The following is an 8541-nucleotide window of genomic DNA, read 5'->3' as shown; positions in this document are numbered from 1 at the left end:
ACCCGGAAGTACTGAACTGTACGAAACAGTCCTTTTTTCTATCGGCAACAGTAAATTACTTTCAACTTTACGGTCGATCACATACCGTTAATAGCCAAATGCCAGGCGAGTTAAGCAGTGTTTGATACATGTATGATCAAAGTAGCGCCTAGCATCATATCCCTCCCCCCCTCTACCTTGTAACGTTGCCATGGGAACAGTCATTATTTCCTAAAAGTTTGATTCCTTTGATGGTAATTGAGCGCGGAGGTAAAAGGCATTTGATAATACTCTTACTTATATCTGACGCAAATTAAATACAAACACCCTAGATGCTGCTTTCTTTTTCTAACCCATTAATTACTTCATAGTTTATAGCCAATTTTCTATGAATATTCCAAACCATTTCTAAATAAAATCAGTCTTTTCTTAATGATATCCCTAATTATTACTTTAATTCCCATTTATTCCAAATCAGATTTTTTTTATTTCAAGCATTGTCGTGGAGTTTTACCAATAAAGAAATAATTATAATCTGAAAGCAAACAAATATATATTTATTCCTAAGGACATAGAAATATTAAATAAAAATATTCTCGAAACGTTCAATATTCTTGAAAGATTGCCCTTTGTCTTTATTCTTACAAATAGAAAGTATAATGAAAAAGATAAATTAATTCTTAACAGATAACTTAGCTGAACTGAACTTGGAGAAAATTTAAATGTTTTTTTTTATATATTGGAGCAATGAACATTATAGAGAGGGATAAACTATACAAATTTTTGAAGGCTCATCTATCGATGCATGCGTACATAATGTACAGTGTCATATTCGGCAATTATTTCTTTTTATACGAAAATAAGGTATGGGAAATTTATTTACACTTCAGGATAAACTCTCGATATGTATGCATATTCACCGTACTGAAGTACGATCTTGCATTACAAATTTGTAATACTTAATTCTATTCTCAATTCTAATAATAATAATATATATATATATATATATATATATATATATATATATATATATATATATATCTATATATATCTATATATATATATATATATATATATATATATATATATATATATATATATATATATATATATATATATATATATATATATATATATATATATATATATATATATTACAACAAGAACAGAGTTAACAGAAAAGGAAGATGCTATTGTCTGAACTTTCTCAAATCGAAACCCTTCAACAGAAAGCTCCATCTACTCCGATCGTTACCGCGTTATTTGTGGGTCATTTAGTGGTCAAACGACAGGACTTGGAAGTCTTAAGTGGCAGTGAGCGCCACAGAATCTCTTTAACTGACGCCGGAATTTCTCCTGCTGGGATCCCTTGTCATCATTTACCCTGGGATTCTTCCCGGAGGGAAATATTGTCACAACACTTTTCTTGATTCAGCGATTCGCTATGATATTCCGAAGAAATATCGGATTTTTGTCGTAGGATCTTCTTTGATCCTAAGGTTTATTTCCTGTCATAATATTCCTAATGGAGACGCTCGCTAATCTTTATACATAGATGTTGATCGTTAGGAAGATCTACGTGCATGGCCTGTCCTTTCATATTTCATATATATATATATATATATATATATATATATATATATATATATATATATATATATATATATATATATATATATATATATATATATATATATATATATATACTACACATATATAATATAAATAAAACATATATATATTGTATATATATATATATGTCTCCTGTGTATATTGTGCATGTGTGTGTGGATTTTAATTACAGTGAATAATTTTATTAGGGTGACATAATAAGAACATATTATATATATATAAAAGTACATATATATATATATATATATATATATATATATATATAATATATACACCAAATTACATATATACAAATTTATATATGTATATATATATATATATATATATATATATATATATATATATATATATATATATATATATATATATACATACATATATATATATATATATATATATATATATATATATATATATATATATATATATATATATATATATATATATATATATATATATATATATATATATATATATATATATATATATATATATGTGTGTGTGTGTGTGTGTGTGTGTGATTTGTGTGTGTGTGTTTGATTTAAATCGGTGACTTATGTTCATCAGAACACCTACAATCATAAATAACAATTATCTCACAAGCAAAATATATGTCATAGTCCAGAAAATACGATAGAGTCAGTATTAATGAGGAATTCTTACAAAAATGATCTAGGGTTTGAGAAAATACCAAAAATGGCCACTGACATACCTTACAGGAAGTTTTATCTATGCTAGCAACATAAGTTGTATCTGGCATAAGAAATTCAGGGGAGGCTGTAGCTTTACCTTAAACAAAATAATGATAACCTAAACGAAATATTCCTTGTATTCCTAAGTTGTTTTACTTTTCCTACACCTGTGGTCCTTTAGAATTATTTATTCGCTTTTATAGTTACGAGTTTAAATATTTTAGTGCTTTTATTTGGCCCACGAGATGTGGCTAAAAAAGAATCTTATCTGTCTTCGTACTGAGATAATATAAAAAAAAGAGCTAAAGAACGCTGCATCTATGTCAAATATACTTCATGTTATAGGCCATTTATATTCCTTTGATGATTCACTACCTCTAATAGCCCTTATGTTTTATTCTACAGCAGCTCAGAAGAATCTTAGTAGCATGAGTCAATAAACGGCTATAGAAACAAACCACACAAGATAATCACCTCCTTGGGATAACAATATATAATGTGGAAATTCTTAACAGTTACGTTAACTTTCATGACAGTGAATCTTTTCAGCCTTTTTTATGAACAATTATGCTAATAAAAATCAATTTAAAAAAAACTGGGTAGAAAGACACAGCAATTCTTAGGGAGCATCCTGTAGTTTTATAACCCTAAATGCATCTTGAGAGGCAGGGAATGATATTCAGTGTTTCAGGATTTCGAAATGTCAGAGCTTTTGCCTATGAAAAAACGTAATAAAGGTTTTCAGAGGAGTCCACAGATAACTGTTTCAAGGAAATCCATTATTATTATTATTATCATTATTATTATTATTATTATTATTATTATTATTATTATTATTATTATTATTATTATTATTATTATTATTATTATTATATAAAAGACAAGCCCTCATGGGAAACTAGCTCAAAGGGCTATTGACTTGCAAAGCAGCCTTTACAAAATAGAAAGCCCGTGTGATAAAAGAGAAAACAGAAGTAAAATAATTAACACAGGTAAATTAACACACAAAACAAATTTACAAACACAACAGCAACGCAAATCAGAACCTATAAGCTGATTTCTCAAGCGGCTCTAAAATAGTATTACAACCGCAACTGAGCTTGAGAACACTGTCATCAGTAACACTAACAAAAAGTCATGCCACAGCTTTTGAGTTAAATGAATGGAAAACCCTTTAAAGCTGGGTACAAAGGTATCGCAGCACTCAAGGAAATAGTGACGATGACGCTATAAGAGAAAATAGCATGCAATTCTTCTTTGGGTACAGGTAAAAAAATAGCCAGCAATGGTTCTCTAGGTACAGGAACTAAAGGGGATAATAAAAGATTCCTGTTGAGTCAGAGCTTATGCAAAATGGTACAGTAGTATATAATTATTTCCTTTCATTCGAATAAATATTATTCAGAAGCCAAATCCATAAAATTTCTTAAGGTATATAAGATCTTTTTAGATTCCCCTGAATGATAAGCAGAGTTGGTAAGAAGCACCAATTTCTTTTTTGGTGATGTTGATGATGTTATGAACACCAGTGACTAAATATTTTATCAATACATAATGCAAAGATTAGACAAAGCCACCTACTCAGTGGAACACTGCGTAAAATTCGTTTCTTCTTTGATTTTTTTTTTTTTTGTCTTGCATAGTTCATTTAACGGGTGACCTCTTTGTAAAAGTACCATTTCTTCCTCATGGGACCGATCTTGGATCTCCACCCAATACGTCGAGTATGCTAACCACTGAGCCGTGTGTGTGTGTGTGTGTGTATGTGTGTGTGTAGAGGGAGAAAGAAAGAAAGGAAGAGAATTAATATTTAGCTGTATCTCGCATCGTACAATAAAGGCGCATATACACGTTACACAACACAGCACTTTATTTCCGTTTGCACCTGCAAATCCCGGAGAAGCATACGCCACATTTAAAACTGTTTACATACCCATGGATTGAACCACAATCCATTTATCAGCCTTGCATATATTCCCGCCCCGTATTTAGTTTACACCGTGCGCTAAACCTAAACGTACCCAAGGATTTACATTCATTACGGACAGAGAACATTGCCAGAACATCAGGTGGTAAAATACAGCAACCACTGGGTTCTAACGACAGGGAAAAGAAAACACCTACGTACACACAAGACAAACACATACTGCAACGTTGGGCAGTTTCCCTAAACAGGGGGTAGCTTTCAGTAAAAAATAAACAAATAAACAACGATCAGTGTCATCATATTAATATTGCTGATTTATGAATGAACCCTCTATGTGGAAATCTATCACAGCATAAGCAGCTTAATACGCCTAAACAGAAGGTTCATCAGCAGCTCGTCGAAAACCTCTATATAAACTATGTTTTTCAATTCTATCCTGACCAGACTCTTCTACTTTCATGCTAGCTATTCGTCGCTTCGTAATATTTATCCTTAATTCTTCTAACATTTTCAAATTATATACTCAGTTTACTAACCTAAGAATCTATATTCCTCATACGTGACCAAACCAGCTGAAACCTTCTGATCTGTTATATCAGTTATACTAGTCTTCAATTTCTCGCACGTATCTCCACATTTCTCATTTCACCGGTTCTAGTTACACTATCTATAGTATGCAGATAGTTCACCACAACTTAATTCTTTTTTCTTCCAACCACATTCATCGTCCATATTTTGTTGCCCTGAAATAAGAGTTAACAATCCTTTGGATAAAACAAAACTGCTGCTTCAGTGACACACTGACTAATGTTTATTAATGTTTATTCTCCTTAATAACACGCACGTCTCTCTCTCTCTCTCTCTCTCTCTCTCTCTCTCTCTCTCTCTCTCTCTCTCTCTCAACTTGCCATAAAAAACTGACTTGTATGTTACCTACAATATGACTGTAGGTCATAAATATAATCCCGCAGAGACATCATCAAACTGATCAAAACAGGCGATATGTTTATACTTTTAAATTATGTATTATTTTTTATTATATTTATTTATTTAGCTGAAGACGGGTTGTTATGCCGTTTCTTTGTAGCGTATTACCTTGATTACTCAGTAGTTCAGTTACAGGATTTTAGTTCAGTGACTTAGAAAACTGCTTTTAACTGTCCGTTTGAGGTTGTGAAATAATGGATCTAAATTCCATATGAAGAATGTTTGTACAAATTTAAAAGTACAGATACTGCTTTAATTCATATTCATCTATAACTCTGGTTGCTTTGGGCTGTCGCTCTCTTTAACAGTACCCTTGAGTATTCATGAAAAAGGCAATGAAAACCTTTAAGAGGAAAAAATCCTACAGGGGTGGTCCCAGAATTATTACTCTCTAAAGATCTCAAGTCTGACCTCAATAACAACATCCTATGAATTAGGGAATGTTATTGTAAAAGTTTGGCTAACGTCAAGCTATCTGCTATTCATAGCGAGGACTTCTGTCGTTTCCGTTTCCTGTCCATAAAAAAGTGGCGAAAATAGGGCACTAAATTCAATATATGATCTAATTGTTGATTCTCTCTCTCTCTCTCTCTCTCTCTCTCTCTCTCTCTCAAACACAGACACACACAGACACATACACACACACACATATATATACAGTATATATATATATACATACACACATATATATATTATATAATGTACATACGTATACAAATATATATATTGTCTCTCTCGAAGCAATAGCCTGTGCTGCCATAATGTCAGCTTAACCTTAAACAACGGTTTGTAAAAGATGTTAGTCTTTAAGAATTCACCAATCTCCAACTGATGCATTATTTTGTTAGCTATGCAGTGATCCATCCTGATTACATTGGAACATGTTCTCTCACATTTCATCCAGTACGGAGCAGCATAGGTATTGCTTGTTAAAAATTCTGCCTAAAATACAGCAATGATAAAAATTCCCAATTTTTTCTTTCTTGTGTCGTATTTTCTAGGCTGTTTCTGTCTTGTCACATGATTCGCTTTCAAAAGCAAATCTTGTTTTCCTCTTTATCTCCTCCTGGACGCAAAGGACTGCCCGGTGGCCTCTGACCTTCTCATCCGCTCATCTAATTCTCAGCTGTTCACTGGAAAGAGAATTCACTGAGCCGATAAGACTTTGGCTAGAAATGCAATTTCCTTTGATGTGGAAACATTGTGCCGACGAAATCACAGAATTTCTGCCGGGTTTGGAGACAGTCTGATACTGACGTTCAAGTATGAACGCTAGTAAACATGACCGTTTGGAAAAGAACGTTAACACATGCACAACCTTTTATATACCGGTTTATATAAATATCCTTTAATATATAATTCGCTCTAACTCATAAATAATATATTTTCATATATATTATATAATATATTTTAGTTGATAATAAGTTCGTAATATATCTATATATTACGTGGGGACGACGAACTTATTATCAACTAAAGAATTCCCCTTCGGTAACATATATGAAAATATATTATTTCCGATAGAGCTTGATATTACAGGACGTTTGTAGCTACTGACTATATGAATCACGGTGATGTGATAAAGTCATATATATAAGATATATATATATATATATATATATATATATATATATATAATATATAAATATATATTATTTCACATCACCATATATTAATAAAAGCTAAAAGTGAATATTGATATTAAAGGACGTATATATATATATACTTGCACAAGACTGTATATGAATCACGGTGATGTGATAAAGTCATATATATATATATATATATATATATATATATATATATATATATCTGTTGTTTCTAATGTGTTTATCAGAATACTAACTGTTTCAACATATATTTTCTCTAAGTTCTCCTTCATTGGATGCTGTTGACGAGGTAGGCTTAACCTTCGCGTACAAGTGTTCACTAAAGTGTATAATCTGGTAAAGTTTTGTTATCTTATCCCGATGAGTGGACGGAAGAGTACAGCATTTATTTATAGCACGATTTTAAACTGGCTCTGAAAGCATGGCATTGTAATCTCTCTCTCTCTCTTTAAAATGGCTCTCTCTCATGGCATTCTCTCTCTCTCTCTCTCTCTCTCTCTCTCTCTCTCTCTCTCTCTCTCTCTCTCTCTCGTTTTTTAATAACATGTCTGATGCTTATATTTCTCTTTTTAGTTTTCTTTAACAGAAAACTATTGTGCCGGCTTTGTATTTCCGTCTGCGCTTTTTCTGTCCGTACTTTTTCTGTCCGCCCTCAGATCTTAAAAGCTACTGAGGCTAGAGGGCTGCAAATTGGTATGCTGATCATCCACTCTCCAATCATCAAACATACCAAACTGCAGCCCTCTAGCCTTGGTAGTTTTTATTTTATTTAAGGTTAAAGTTAGCCATAATCGTGCTCCTGGCAAGGATATAGGATCGGCCACCACCAGGCTGTGGCTAAAGTTTCTTGGGCCGCGGCTCATACAGTATTATACCGAGACAACCGATAGATCTATTTTCGGTGGCCTTGATTATACGCTGTCGCAACTGTACAGAAAACTTGATTGCGCCGAAGAAACTTGTGTGCCTTTTTTACTTGTTTCTTAATGCCGACAGAATTTCTGGTCATAGGTACGCCTCTTATTTTATATAACTATTCCCATTGTCGTCTGATAATGACAATAAAAAAAATCAAATAACAATCTCATCTTCGAAGTTATTACCATAACTTTACTCAAAATTATATCATCCAGTATCATGAAGAGAGTAAAATGGCATAATGGGTAGGGAAATTAGTTTATTCGTAATTATGTTGCCTTTCACATAATTATCATAATTTTCCAGCAGCATTAATTCTTCGTTATAATCTACGCTAATCTAATCAACATTTCGAGATAAAATTTCTTAATTTATAATAATTAATTTTACGCTGAAAATATCTTCATTTTTTTTCTTTATCAGTAGTTTTTAAATACAAACAAAAGGAAACTGAACGATCAAGTTCGACACTTTATCTGTTTTGTTGTTGTTATTATTATTATTATTATTATTATTATTATTATTATTAATCAAGAGTAACAAAGATTGGAATCGGGTTAGGGACCTGATATCAGCGTTCTACTTATAGACTTTCTTATTTGTTACATCATCTGAATTTCACCGGAGGCTTAACCTGTTTGTGTAAAGTGGATAGGTAGCATTTTCCTATGTCAGTTTAATGAGATCTATGCTGGAATTATCCATTCCAGCATTATGCTCGGAGTAATTAGAGGAAGATAACTGTTCCGTTTAAACTGTATTTATAGGTGAGGTCTACTACCTCATATTGCAGCAA

Source organism: Macrobrachium rosenbergii, chromosome 41 (assembly GCF_040412425.1).
Source record: "Macrobrachium rosenbergii isolate ZJJX-2024 chromosome 41, ASM4041242v1, whole genome shotgun sequence".
Taxonomy (NCBI): Eukaryota; Metazoa; Arthropoda; class Malacostraca; order Decapoda; family Palaemonidae; genus Macrobrachium; species Macrobrachium rosenbergii.
Note: the sequence above shows the minus strand (reverse complement) of the source record.